The sequence below is a fragment of the Phodopus roborovskii genome, unplaced genomic scaffold (assembly GCF_943737965.1).
Source record: "Phodopus roborovskii unplaced genomic scaffold, PHOROB, whole genome shotgun sequence".
Lineage (NCBI taxonomy): Eukaryota > Metazoa > Chordata > Mammalia > Rodentia > Cricetidae > Phodopus > Phodopus roborovskii.
Genome location: NW_026125448.1, coordinates 3,637 through 17,736, shown reverse-complemented (window position 1 = coordinate 17,736; position 14,100 = coordinate 3,637). Strand labels below are relative to the sequence as shown.

The 14,100-nt window shown below is 51.9% G+C and overlaps 1 long non-coding RNA gene across 1 annotated transcript in view; it reads right to left on the bottom strand.

Annotated features, from left to right (window-relative positions):
* The window catches only part of LOC127215498 (uncharacterized), a 60,600-nt gene extending 48,459 nt beyond the window's left edge, over positions 1-12,141 (bottom strand). The window contains exon 1 of the long non-coding RNA XR_007833967.1: positions 11,908-12,141. This is a non-coding gene — a long non-coding RNA (uncharacterized LOC127215498). The remainder of the gene's footprint in view (positions 1-11,907) is intronic.
* Positions 12,142-14,100: the final 1,959 nt, after the last annotated feature.

Here is a 14,100-nt window from a genome sequence, read left to right as displayed (position 1 = left end):
AAGGCTTTGCATCCTGTCAGGCCTGTGACAAGTGTCAGCTGCTGGGGTGACAAATAGTAAACTCCCTCTTTTATGCTTCCTACAGCTGGAAGAGCAGAGCTGTCCTGCTTCCTCCACTGTCCACTCTTCCTCTATAGCCCCATTTGCTAGGAGGCTCTGGACAATAAGGCAAGTGCCAGGCACCTGGGTACCACACAATCTATGCCCATCCCCAGTTCTGGCCAGGGTGTCAACATCAGATTCCATCAACTCTTCGTCTGCTGTGCACTTTGAAAACTGTCCTTATGAAAGATCCCTATCTGTCAACACCTACCCAAGAACAGAAGCCAGAAGCCTCCACAGAGCACAGAGACCGTCCATGAAAGAGGGAGAGATAGAGCCAGTGGCCCTAGATCCTAAAACCAGACACTTCCAGGTAGTCCCCCTTTCACTACTAGGGACAATGAGGGGCCCTTACTTCTCTTCCATGCTACTCCCTCCTGAATGCATTTGAGACAATGTGTCTGCCATGGGAATATAACTCCTTCTCCCCCATAGCCTTGCCCCTTCCCCCTTCCCTCATGTTATTTCCCACTCAGTGTCTTCTCACCACATTTGTTAAAATGACTGCCACTTAAGAGGTGGCAGGGAGTCAGAAACACAATCTGGAGCAAAGCTGATATTAAATAACTTCCTGAGCCTGCATGCCTGCCAATGTTCCCTCCTGAGTTTCAGGTGCATACATAAAGAGGTGAAGAGGGGTGGGAATCCAGAAGCATCCCAGTTCCAGCCTCAGGACCACTCCTTTACTCAGAGAAGACCCCTACCTTCTCTAGGCTGTATGCATCACCCGCAGAACCTGAGGTTCAGTGGTTATCAACACACAGCTTTTACCTGTATACACATATAGCAAAGGATATCCACACTAAGCCTGGAAGCCCCTTCTAGACAACCAGACCAGCCCCATTTTTCAGATAGAGACACTCAGCATAGGATCTCCAATCTCTTAGCCAAGACCAACCAGACATATTAAAGCTCCTCAAAAATATGAACACCTGCCACTGAGGGTGAGGGAGAGGAAGGGAGAGGAAGAAACACTCTAGGAAACACCAAAAAAGGTCTGAATATTAGATGCCAGAATTGATCATCGACAATAAAGTTAGTGACTTCCTCCTACAGGTCCAGGCATGAAACACCAATAACAGCTGTGGTCATGCTAACATCCTCAGCAAATCACCCACAGTACCCAGAAATTAAAGCAGTGCAAATCCCAGAGATGGATCCTCTGAATCCAGGATCATCACAATACCCAACACCTATCCAATACTTGCTGTTCTCCATTCCAGTCACTAGGTAGCGCTGCTTCCCCCAGTGGATTGGAACCACAGAACATTTAAAAGGGGGGTAAAATGACCCCATTGGGCCTACCAGATTTCTGAATTATGACCTAACTTCATCTTTCTTCCAGAAAAGGACAGGCCAGTCACTGAGAATCCATCATGTTACAGATTTTCCACACATCATGCAATTTAATTCCCAGTAACACCTCACCTTTCGTGTGTGTGTGTGGGGGGGGAGAAGTACACAGAGAAACTAAGTAACTTTATTCATTATTTAAACACACAAGAGCACAGATTGGAACCCTTAGTTCGACCACAAATTTAATGACCCTTTTGAACTGCACAAATAGACTTCCCTTGAGATCTCAGTCGGTGCAGTGACCTGTGGTTAAATCAAGCTGGTTGGCCATGACTTCAGAGGTTGCTGGCACCTGGGAAGAGACCAGGTGCAGTACAGACTTTGCTTAAAGGAGCAATCACAATAGGCTACATAGCACCTACACAGCAGAAATCGTGGTCTAGTGCCCTCTTGTGGCTTTACATGGAACTGGAGCAAATATACTTGATGGATATGGTTGGGCTGGAGGGGTTTCATGTTGCTACTGTCACATTGGATACCTAAACTATTCTTACCAGGGCAAGTCCTGGAGCCCCTTCTGTGGCTGGTTTAATTACAGTAACCAAAAGGAAATCCATAAGTGAATGGCAAATAATATAGGGCAAAAATAGCACTGAATCATATGGGATAATATCTACCAGAGGCTAGGTACTCCTAACTTAACCTGGTCAAAGATTTCTATCACCCAGAGTCCTGGGGCTGGACACGGGGAAGGCAGGGAGGGAAAAGGCTTTGCCTAGAGCCCTCTGACACTTGATAGGCCAGGTAGGCGTCATATCAGTAGGAACAATACTCTCCTGGTCCTGGTGACAGACACATACTTCAGTTACTTGTCCCATTCCTAAAATGTACACCTTGATGGCTCTCCAATCACCTCCTGCAGCTATTTATTGGCTACCCTCAACACTCAACACCCTTTAATCCATATCTTCAGAGCCCCCAAAATGTCACTGCTCTCCACCTCCTCCAAGCTTCTACTCTTCTACACGCCAGTCAGCCTCTGGGTTTCCCACCCTATGAGATGCACCTCACAACCCAACTGGCCCAATTTTTAGCTAAGCAAACAGTCCCAGAAATCCTGAGTGACTTGCCTGGGTCCAAAGGCAACAGAGGAGGGAAGTTGACTGAGCAAAGTCCCTAATCTCCTGGAGCTGCCTCTCCGGGGCACGGGGGTGGGAGTGGGGGAGGAAGACAACAGAAAAGCTGGGGACATGAGGAATCTTCTAACTGAACCCCCAAGAGAAGATAAATCTGTTAGGGAATGTAAAATAAACAAAATGTGGGAAATACCAGAAGTAGGAAGAACAGATGAAGGGCATGAAAATACCCTTGCTTGAGAAGATGCAGGTCTGGGATGCAGTGATGGGAAGAGGGAGGGAAGCAGCGTCCAAGCCTTCCCTGCCCATTCACATTCCCAGGGCAATCTTATAGCAACTCAGGCCCTTTTACTTATCACTCTTTTCATAGGAAGAAACCAAGGGTCAAAAAAATTTGCATAGCCACAGGTCACCACTGATACAGTGACAGGGCCACAATCCGGAGCTTCTGTTTGTAATTGCCATCCATACATGGCTCTTCACGTGAAAGGCCCCAGCTAGGGTAGAGGGCTATAATATTGGTCCATTCCTGCTTTTCAGTGGCTCTGCCTTGCAAAAATAATAATAAAAAAAAAAAAGAAGAAGAAGTTGGAGGGCAAAGATGGGTCACAAGAGAGAGGGCCTCATCTGTATCCCTGGGCCAGGCAGCTGTGGGTTGGCCATTGGGACAGAAATGGGCTCTGGGCCCATAGTCTCAGCACACAGGAGACAAGATAGTTTCTGGAGCTGGGGACAAGGTCCCTGGTGGACTTGTAAGCACAGGAAACCAAGCATCCTGCTCAATCCAGGACTGCCTAGAACAGAGAAGGACCAGTCACAGCAGACAACTAACAAGGGGATGTTTTCATACCCATTCCTTTATCTGGGAAAAGACTAGGGCCGACTATACAGAGAAACCCTCACAGTCAGAAGCTCAACCCTGACTCCTGGCGGGCTCCAAAAGCCCAGGCTGGCAATCCACTAGCCACTATCCCAGCTCCAGCTCTCTCCTAGTGAAACCACCAGCCGAAGATCGACGCGTGCATCGTGCTGCCCTCTGGTGGCCATCAGGAGTCTACACACAGACAATCTCAGCAAAGCAGGAAGCCGGCAGCATTAACGTTTTGTTTACAGAAACCTCAGACATGATGTTCAGGGAACAACACTGAGGAGAGGCGCATGTGCGTGTACGAAGACGCCCCCAGATGCGTACGCACAGCACAATATACTGCTCCAGGCAGCCGGTATTAGGACTTTGAGTCTAAAACTGCTCCCTTCGTTTCTCCCTCTCCAGGGAAACTCAGGAATCTTTCCTGCCCCTGCAATCCCTGAGCCTCTGGTGCAGATATTAACTGGCAAGGGGAGGCGACATAGGGCCTTAAGGCCCAGCATCCTTGTCTGTTTTGTGCTCCTAGCTCACTGGGCTGCAGCATATCAATTCATCTGTCTGCCAAGTTCTTCCTCTGAAAAACTGGACGTAGCCCAAATTATTCCCCACCTCTTCTTCCTGATTTATGATTCAAAGTCTTGATCTTCTCCCTAATTCAAATCCTCCCAGTCATCCAGAAACGGAAACAACCAACAGGGCACTAGTCTGATCACAGCGCCTGTAAAGGAGGTCAGTCATACCATCCATTTAATGACACCCAGTGACCTTGTGGGAAAGAGAGAGTTAGATGACCCCATTGCAATGGCAGAAACTAAAACCACAGAGGTTCTGTGACATGGCAAGTTCATGCAATCAAGAGGCAGCAGCAATAGGATTTGCTCAGCAATGTTTTTGCAGGGCCCTCCAGCTGTCTCCATGGGGACAGTGGGAGTCATCTCTCACAGTCATGGCTTACCCCTATAGGAGACAGATGTCACATCTATGAGCAAGAAGGATGGAGAGTCCAGCAAGAGGAAGGGGCTGGAGGGAGTGAAGATTACTAACTCGTGGAAGCAGGGAGATGAAGGCCCAGGGATACACAAAATTCCCCCTTCAGGAATGACACTCCCAACATCAGCTTCCAACTCTAGCTGAACCCCCACCACACACGTGCTGCTTGCCTCCAAAGACAGCTCTGATCTCCCAAAGCTCTAAGAGAAGTTACCCAGCCCTAGCCAGGCTCTCTGTCCATAAGCTTCATGAACACTGTCCTGATGACCAGGCTTCAACCCAGAGACAAGATGACAACTGCCCAGCAAGCAGCTTCCTGAATCCATGCCAGCCTCAGCTTGCACCTGGACTACTGTGCTGTTTGGTAGATAGACCTCAGAGGGTAGGACGATGCAGGGAAGCCAAGGGTGCCTGGAAGAAGGATGGGTTGGGATACAACATCCAGGGAGGGCAGTACTTTGGGAACAGACCAGGAGAAACCAAAGCCTCCATTTCTATTAGAGGTCTGTCCAGGGCTTTGCTGCTGAAACACCATACTCGCCATATTCCACTGGTCTTCCCTGTAATACGAGTCAGGGCAATGCTCACCCAGGGAACTAGAAGGGTATGAAATACAGCCTTGCGGACCTTGAGGACCTCCATGTCAGTCCTCTTAATAGTAATTTGTCACAACAGTAACATATTTGCATATGTGTATCTGTATACCTATGATGTAATCACATACATATATATAGCATCCTGAAGACTATGGACAAAAAAACTTGATATTTATAGCAGACTGCCTAAACATTTAATGGCTGTATGAAACCCAGCTCCTTCTTTAGATCCCGCCTCCCTATCTGTGAACAAGACCAATGTTTATTTAATTCACATAGTTGGAACAGTGTCTGGGATATAGTAACTGTTGAATAAATGGTGGCTATGATCAGTTATCAGGTACTTAACACTGTGGCCTGTTACTGAGCACTCAGTAAAAGCTGGCCCCTGCTAGTGATTGTATATTGACAGCTTCCTCATGATCAGGCAGTGGCATGGGACACTGAGTTTTAACAGTGCTGCCCTATGTTAGTTATTATTATCTGTATCTTGCAGATAAGGAAATTAAGGCCCATGGAAGCAAAGGGCTCTGTCCACAGCTACAGAGAAGCCAGGCTGGGAAGAGCAGCAGAAAAGAGAAGTTGCCCAAACCTCCATGTCTGATGATGCCAGCTTGGAGTTAGACACCTGAATCTTCAACCACCCTAAACCACTTTGTGGTGGAACAAGCCAGGCAGGGGCACTGGGGACAGAAGTTGAGGCCAGAGAAAAGACTTCCAAACCTGCTGAGTGCCCTTTCCCCAGCCATCCATGTAAATAGCTCAGCAGGGCCTCGGGCCTCGTTGAGCTTATCTCTAATTGGCGTGGGCTGCAGGCTGCAAGGAGCCCCGGGGCTGCCAGCTTCACATAGTTGCTGCCTCTGGGGACCCTGAATTTGGAAACACTGCCCCAGAGGGAGACACAGGCTTGGGGGAGGCTCTGGCTTTGAAAAAGTCCCCCAAGCAGGCAGCAAGGTAGCGCGGGAGGGAGTGCCACTGGGAAAAGAGATCTCCCACTATTCTGGGCAACTCAGCTGGGCCCCTTGTTCTCAAGCCCCTGAACCCCTGGGAACATGAGGAAGGCCTGCTTACAGCCTTCTAGGCCCTTCAGCTCTAACTTCCAAAGAGCTTTCCACTACACTCAAGAGAAGCAGAAACTCTGGGAATCCTCCTGGGAGGACTCCAGAGAACTCTCACTAAAAGAGATCACTTGAGGTCTCCCTCTGTCTGGCCATCAGAAAGAAGCCTGCCCCATGCCTAGCCACCGAAAAGTGTTTCTATTCCCCAAAGCAGAGGCCAGAGTACAGCTCAGACAAAGACCATGGACTCTGACTGAGCCATCCCAGCAGGTTACCAACAGATCTGGGTAACACAATCTCCATGGGCCAGAAGCACTCAACTACCCTCTCCAAGTCCCTCGGAAAAGAGCAGTTCTGTAATGCTGCTCTTTGGTCAAAAGAAGCTGTCCGGAGGAAAATCCTCCATGTTTCGCTTTAGAGAAACAGGCCATAGGATACTCAGCTAAAGGTTCACCCCAAGGGCAATGGAGGCATAAGAATCAGACCGGCCGGGGAGGTACACTAAGGAAAAGCTGCTGCTATTCCAACACCTCTGTTTCTTTCCATTGGACAAGCCATGGTAACTCCATCACCTAAGACACTGGCTCTGCTCTTGTTTTTGTTTGATAATCTATAAAATGGGAATAATCAGCCCTGCTCATATAACTCAAATAGTTCTTGTAAAAAAAAAAAAAAACAGTCCCAGCAAGTCTGGGACTCTTGATAAAGATGATGAGTGGGACTCTTCATAGAGATGAGTCCCCTGCATAGGGCATCATTTGAGTGATGGCCTGGCCCCTGGGAAGGGTGTTATTAGCATTGGAAATTGAAAGAGGGAGCTGGAGTACCCTGTGCCCGCTGAGCCTGTCCCATCTTACATTCTATGTACCCATACCAGCTAACAAACCCCTCCATCAAAGCACCTAGTGGAAGAGCCAAAGACTCCCAAATCACCTCTCCTGTTTAATCCCCTCTCAAACTCAGGGGCCTCCATTCATAACAGGGCATCGTGTTGTTCTGATTATGCATGGTTTAGCAATAAAAAAATTATCTTGCAACCCCAAAACACTCATATTTACTAAATTATTATATGCTTAGATATCTCCAGTCCATACATTAAATATTAAATATCTTCTGTTATAGGCAAGAATAATTTGAGATAGATGTTCTAATATTTTCCCACACCCAGTGGGAGGCCTCTCTCCAACAAAAGGATGACATGTTTGCATGGATGGCTCTTCTAAGCCTGAGCCCTGGGGGGGGGGGACGGGCAGGGCATGATGGGAGTCACAGAGTCAGTTGCCCAACCTCTAAGGAAAAGCCAGCGACCCTAAAATAGTCTGAAGTGTGGCATTTGGTCCAGGTAGTTGATGACAAATTGTGTCCTGTGTCACAAATTCTGGCAAGTTCTGGGTGACCTGACTTTTCTAGAAGTGGGAGAGGAAGATGGGGAAATAACAATGGCTCGCAGCCAGTATGAACTCGCCTATGCCCTCCTCTTGATGGGTATCACAGAGTCATTACAATCCCCCAAGAGGGACCCTTAAAAGAGGCCTGGTTAAGCCTCCTGGGGGGATGTTTCCTGGCGCTGAGATGGCAGATGTCCGAGTTGGAAGGGACACTCTGACCCACAGCCTGGATTCATAGTTAGATTTACAGGCTCTGAGTGGCCGCAGCCCTCCAGGACATCTCGAGGCAGATGGGGAAAAGCTAGGCTATAACTCACTGTATCCTGTTCTTTTCTTACTCCTAGCCTGCCACTGTTCTCCAGAGGCACATGATCCCTGCAAGAGCCACTCAGTGGAGCACTGAGATGGGAGCCCCAGGTCGCAGTGGAAATGTCATGACACCGGAAAGGGCCATGCATACACGGGAAGGGCCATAGTTGCTCACATACCACATACCCAAGACTCATCTGAACAGGGGGCCAGCATCCTTTCCAGACATGAAGGGTCAGCTGGCAGAGTCTGGCAGGGCAAGGATTAGGGTTTCGAGACAAAGAGAGCAGCTAGAACCCAGCAGGACCCTAAGGAATCTCCCAGCCTTCAGCTCAGCCCTCCTGGCTCACCATATAAGTACTCTCAAAGCCACAGCCAGGGTTCCATGGGATTTGCCCAAACTATCATGTTCTCAGCTTCCAGGTAGCCTTAGAGCTGATGTCCTTGGCCCGAGAGGGTACTGTGAAAACTTAGTCTCCTGAGCATACTGGAGTTGAAGATTCTAGGTCATAGGAGATGCTGACACGGACCAGCAACCTGACCTCAGTATGAAATCCTGCTGCCAAAGAAGCCCAGGGTTCCAGCTTCCATCCTCAAAATCACTCTATCCAAGATCTATAGCCTCTTCCCTTTCAAACCACACCTCCAAGGCATGCTTCAACTCCACCTATCTATTTCTCAGGCTTAACCCCAATTCTGGGACTCTGAACACATTGTGCAACCACTGGAGCCTTTAGGGCTTGGCTCATGCTTTATCTAGGAGTCCAGTTCTCACTGGCCTTTGTCAAGGCTGGGTCACCCAGCTCAGTCCTTAGAACAGAACCGAGGTTCCTAGAGAGCAGAGCCCCCAGATGACTCTTCAGTCATCAGAGAGTCTCCAAGGGAAAGGGAATACAACATCTAAAATCCTGCCAAACACCTGGAACCCTATGGCATTCAGACGGATATACAAATGGCGGCTCAGTGCCTCAGCCAAGAGTACATGGTCTTTGAAAGCCTGGGCAACCAATCTCAAGAATATCTGACTCAGTGATGCCACTCTCTGTACCCCCATCTTCTATCAACCATTCAAAGGGCACACTATCCCAAACCAACACAACCCTGGTCTAAGGAGGCAGCCTCGGCAACCTATCATCTTGGCCACTACCCTCTCGCCTTTGTGTCGTCAGAGCCTGGTTGGGTGTGGCTGCCCATGAACCCTTATGGATAAGTCTGTGGTATATTAAGAGCTACAATAGCAAAAAGATTACCCCTTTGAACAAAAGGGGACAAGAAGGAGGAAGGAATCTGGAGGGAGGGGGTTCTTTGGAGCAGCTGGACTATGACTGGATGAAGGCAAGACCCCACTGCTTCCCTGATGCCGTGAAGCCGATTTCCTTCTCATATTAATGGGGTGGTCAAGGGTGTAGAGTCTACCCAAAGCTCTAGGTGGGAACAGCCACCACTTGGAGTGGCACCACAAGAGAGTTAGGGCTTCAAGAAAACAACCCTTGTCTGTCTAAAAACTGTGCACAAAAAGTTCAGCTATCTGAGGAAGGATAGCCTGAGCTGTCTGTCCATGCCCAGAATCTGTCCAACTGCGTGCCATCACCCAGGGTGACAGGCTAACATGCAATGACCCTCCTGACCCTGTATCTCTAAAAACATATCTGAAGGACACCTTTCCAGGCCACATTAAGGTTGGACCCTGCCCTGCTCTGTGTTCCTCTCTGCCTTCAAGCACCCATCCCTTCCAGTAGGCCTTGGGTTGGGGATCTGGGACATATGCTGAGCAGACCAGTATTGGATGCTAGAATCAGATCACAGGCCTGGGAAAGACTACCTTTGCCCTTAATCTTCCATTTCTTAAGGGGTAAGATGAGAACAAGGGCATGTTCATCCCTGAATGAGCACTTCTCTCCCATCTTGAGGCTCTCTGCCTCTGGACTGAAGTCTGGGCCCTTGGTTTAGTCAATACCAGACACACACATAATAGGACACTGGGGGAAAGATGGGGTGAGAAGGGGTCATCCAACCCCTGACCTCTGACCTCCGCCACCACCCCTGTGGTGTCAGGTGGATGGATGTAGGAGAGTCCAACACACACAGAGGGGCTCCCGATGCACTCCCTCTCATATCGCCACAGGCACTTTCCTGGGATGCTCTAATGTCAGAAGGGAGCAAGAGGCCACCTGGGCCCCTTCCCCCTTCCATCAGTGTCTCCAGGAAAGGCCAATACTACTCTTCCCTATGGAACTCCTTCCCCAAGCCTCAGTTTTAGAGGTGTGACACCTCTGTGTGGCCATAAAGAGCCTATGTGATTGTGATCAACCCTGCCTCCCTGAGGGTTCCCAAAGATATACACATCCTTGGAGCAAAGAACAAGCCAGACACAGCTCACCAGCTCCCAAACTCTCCAGTCCTTGGCACATCCAGTCACCTGAAAACCTCTATGCCCAGCTCCTGAGCACAAGCCACTAAGTGCCCTCCATCCATCCCTCCACCCAGGGGTGCACTTCCAGGTCCAAGCTTCCCTGACAATTCCCCTCCAGACCTTGCCCCAGGCATTCTCAGAGATGGGCAGGCACCTTGGCCTACATGGGGGTAGAGGCTCTTCCTTGTCCTCCTCTCCCTTCCCCTTTGGTTGTCTTTCTGGTCATCCTTGGGCAGGCTGGAGATGGTAAGGAGTAAATAGCAGAGCTAAGATATGGGTCAGTCTTGTCTCCTGGACCAGGAGTCAGGGATATCTCTTGGGGCTGTCCATCTCACTTAAAGTATAAGCTTTGTAAGAACCAAAGCTGTCTCCCTTAAACCAAGAAAGCTGGTGGGCTCTAGAGAGAACAAGACTGCGGTTCCTTCAGGCTTTGTAGCCCTGAGGCAATGGCTGGAGCAAAAAGAAGGTGGACACTGAGAGGGAGGGGGCAGTGTCCACAGCACACTGGGTCTCTTCTGCTCTAGTCTGTCCCCAAGGCAAAGAGCTACCCTAAATGCCTCCCTCAGAGCCTGGCCACTATCCTATCCATCCTTTAGAAGCCCTGGGGCAGAAAGCAATGAGGGGTCCTCTGAACATCCCAGGGCCACCCACACCCTTGGGGATGTGGGAGGGGGCAGCCGGGTAGAAGGGGTGGTGGTCACCTGGCTGAGGGATGAAAGAAAGGCTGTGCTGGCTCTGGGTGCCTGAGCTCTTCCTTTCTGTCCCTCCCAGGCCTCTGGCCCCTGTCCCTACCAAAGAAACATAACAACAAAAAAGAGCAGGCCACCACCGACACCGCGGGGCTCACTCAGACGGGGCAAACCAGACAAATGCCAGGCAGAGTTCAATTTTTGAAATAAACAGAACCGCAGAACTGTGGAAAAAATCCCTTTCCCAAAACATGGGTCCTCCTCCCTTCTCCCTCCAGCATCCTGACTCAGAATTATCCTGGGCAGTTACCGAAGCCCAAGCCAGGAAAGGGTCTGTAGGAGCCCAGGGTGGGAAGGAGGGGGGGGTATCTCGGAAATGCCCAAAATGGGATGGAGAGGGCGGCAGGGGGGAGCGAGAAAGGAAAAGCAAAGAGGTAGGCGTCCATGACGGCCTGAACACGTCCATGTCCGTCCGAAGTCTCCTCGGGAGCAGCCAGCTCCCAACTTGTTTATTTATTGGCATGTTTTGCTGTCTCCAAAAGGAAAGAGTTAAAAAAAAATCTCGACCGGTTCTTAAGCAGTCCCTATCAGTCACCTTCCCTCCTCAGCTAAGCATTGCCTCTGCCACCGCCACTATCTGCCACCGCCTGTCAGGAAACCGAGCCGCCTCTACTTTATTCCACTTGAGCGTGGCCAAACTGTTGCTATTTAGTGGGGGGCAAAGAACCCAATTCGCACCCTCAAAACGAGCCGGCAAGAGGGTGGAGGCGAGGACAGGAGCTGGGCCCCAGGTGTCCTCTGCCCGGAAGGGTCCTCTCTAGGGAGAGGGTACCCACCAGCATCATCGGATCACGCCTGGCTGAGGCAGGAGTCACCTGGAACACGCAGCCCTATAGCATCTCCCGAGCCAGGGCGAGCCTGACGCGCGCCCGGCAGGCTGCGAGCAGAGGCGAGCTGGGGGGAGCGCAGGGCCGGTTCCCGGGCCGCGGGCGGGCAAGAGGGAGGCACGGAGCTGGGGCGTGGAGGGGGGGGGGCGGGCTGGGCGGCGGCCGCCTGACTTACATGGAAGTGATATTCCTTGAGATGTCCGTGATGTTGATACTGGCGTTCCCATTGCTATTCCCTGAATCCTGCCCTTCCAGGAGGGGAAGAGGTTCCCATCGTCCGGCCGCCGGCAATTGATCTCAGTCTTGCTGCAGACACAATTTGCAGGGCAAGCCAGCACCGAGCCCACATAGTCCAGCCAGACGCTTCCCAGCAAGAAAATCCGCCAGAAACTACACTTGGCTGGGCAAAGAGAGAGCATCCATCTCCGATCGCTGCTTCTAAAAAAGAGGAGGAGGAGGAGAGGAGAGGGGGGGTGGGGGTGGGGGGAGTGGGGAGATCAGGGGGAAGGAAACAAAGACGACGAGGGAGGGGAAGGGGGAGGGGGCCTCTGCCTTTGAAACGCCGAGCGATCAGATGCAAAATCCTTCAGCGTCGGAAACCATCGCGGCCGCCGCTGCCGCCGGGTGGGAGCCGCGGGGAGCGCCTAGTGGCGCGGTCTGCCGGGCATGGTGGCCGGCTCGGCGCTCGCCGGCTTGCGGGGTCCAGGAGCTCTGGAAACGAGGCGCGCTCTCCGACTCCGAGACTTTGCAGGGTTGCCACAACAGACGGTGGGAAGGCGAAAATAATAATAAAAAAGGGAAAAATGGTGCTAAAGTCACCAAGTCCCACCTCCTGGGTAGAATTAAAACGGACACACCTGCAAAACACACTCTCACACACTCACATACACACGCGCGCGGAGCAGGAGGAAGGAGGAGGAGGAAGATGCAGTCAGAGCTGCAGCAGCCGCCGCGAAAGGCTCGCTACGCGCCTGCAGAAATGTACAAGTGCTCCGAGCCTTACGAAACGCACGGGTTATCGGAGCGTCTTCCTCGGCTCCCTCCCTCCCTCCTCCCCTCCTCCTCCCCTCCCCTCGTCGCGGCCTCCTCCCCCCGCCCCCGCCCGGGCTGGGAGGGCAGGAGAGCGGAATCTCCCCCCTCCCTCCCCTCCCCACACCCCCTCTCTCTCCCCGCCCGTCCTCTCCCTCCTGCTTCCCCACCCACCCACCCACTCGCCGGCTCTCGGCTCTCGCCGGTACCGCCACCCGCAGCCGCGCCGCTGCCTGCCCGCTCCACGCCTAGCGGCCCCGCGACCGCTCGCCGCAGCCGAGGGGAAACCAAGACGGAAGGGAAAAAGTTGCAGTTGGGATTCCGAGGGTCGACGCTGGGGAGGAGAGTTGGCAAGCTGGATGCGCGACACGAAAGGCGGTCTCCTTTCCACTTTTGGCCCTCGTGCTGCCCGGTTTTGCTGCAATCTCCTCCGCGGGAGGAAGCGAAATGAGCGCGGCCGAGTGACCGGGGTGCTCCTCAGCCTGGGTGAGGGGCGCAGACTCGCGGACAGTGACCAGGCACAGGAGCTCACAGGAACCCGGAGCGAGGCAGCCAGGGACGCCGGCTACAGACGTGCCTAGATCTGAATGACACTCATTTGGGTAATCGAGTCCTGGGAGCTGGGCTCGGCTTAGGAGGGGATTGCGGGACATGGCACGCTGGGTGCTCCTTGCCCACTGCTCCTTCTTGGCAGTGCGTTTTGGGTTCCCGCCTTGGGCAAGCGGGAGCAGAGAAGGACGGAAGGGGGAAGGAGTGCCTGCAAGACTGCGCTGGAGAACCGAGGTGGCCCTGGGCGAGCGATGCAAGTGAAAGAAATTGAGATGCAAAGGGCATTATTTGGCAAGCGCCACGCCAGCACCGTCAGAGGCCGACTTCTTGGGCTCAGCCCTCGGGTGCGCTGAGCTGGCAGCCGGGTGAGGGGGGGCGGGGCTGCTTTCTCCGGATTTGGGGGCGCAGAACCTCCCTCTTTCCCCTCCCCCGCAAACACCCCTTCCTGGTAGGGGCGAAAAACAGGTGCAGCCTTCCGGAGGCAAGTTTAGACTCGGTCGGAAAAGAGTATATTCCCCGCTTTTAGCCTTGATAGGATTTTTTAAGATAAAAATAAAAATAATATGTAAAATGGGAGCTATTTCCTGAAAAGCCTGAGATTTTGCTGTGGGAAAGGAGAAGAAAGGGTTAGGGAAGTCCGAGCAGGCAGACACATACAGCATTCACACACAGAAGAAAGCGGCGCTCTCCTCCCCAAGCTTGGGTGAGGGCAGGCTAGGAAGCAAAATACATTGAATTCAACTGCATCCAGGATCTGAAAGGATTCTCCCCCCGCCCCCCCTGTGGATTC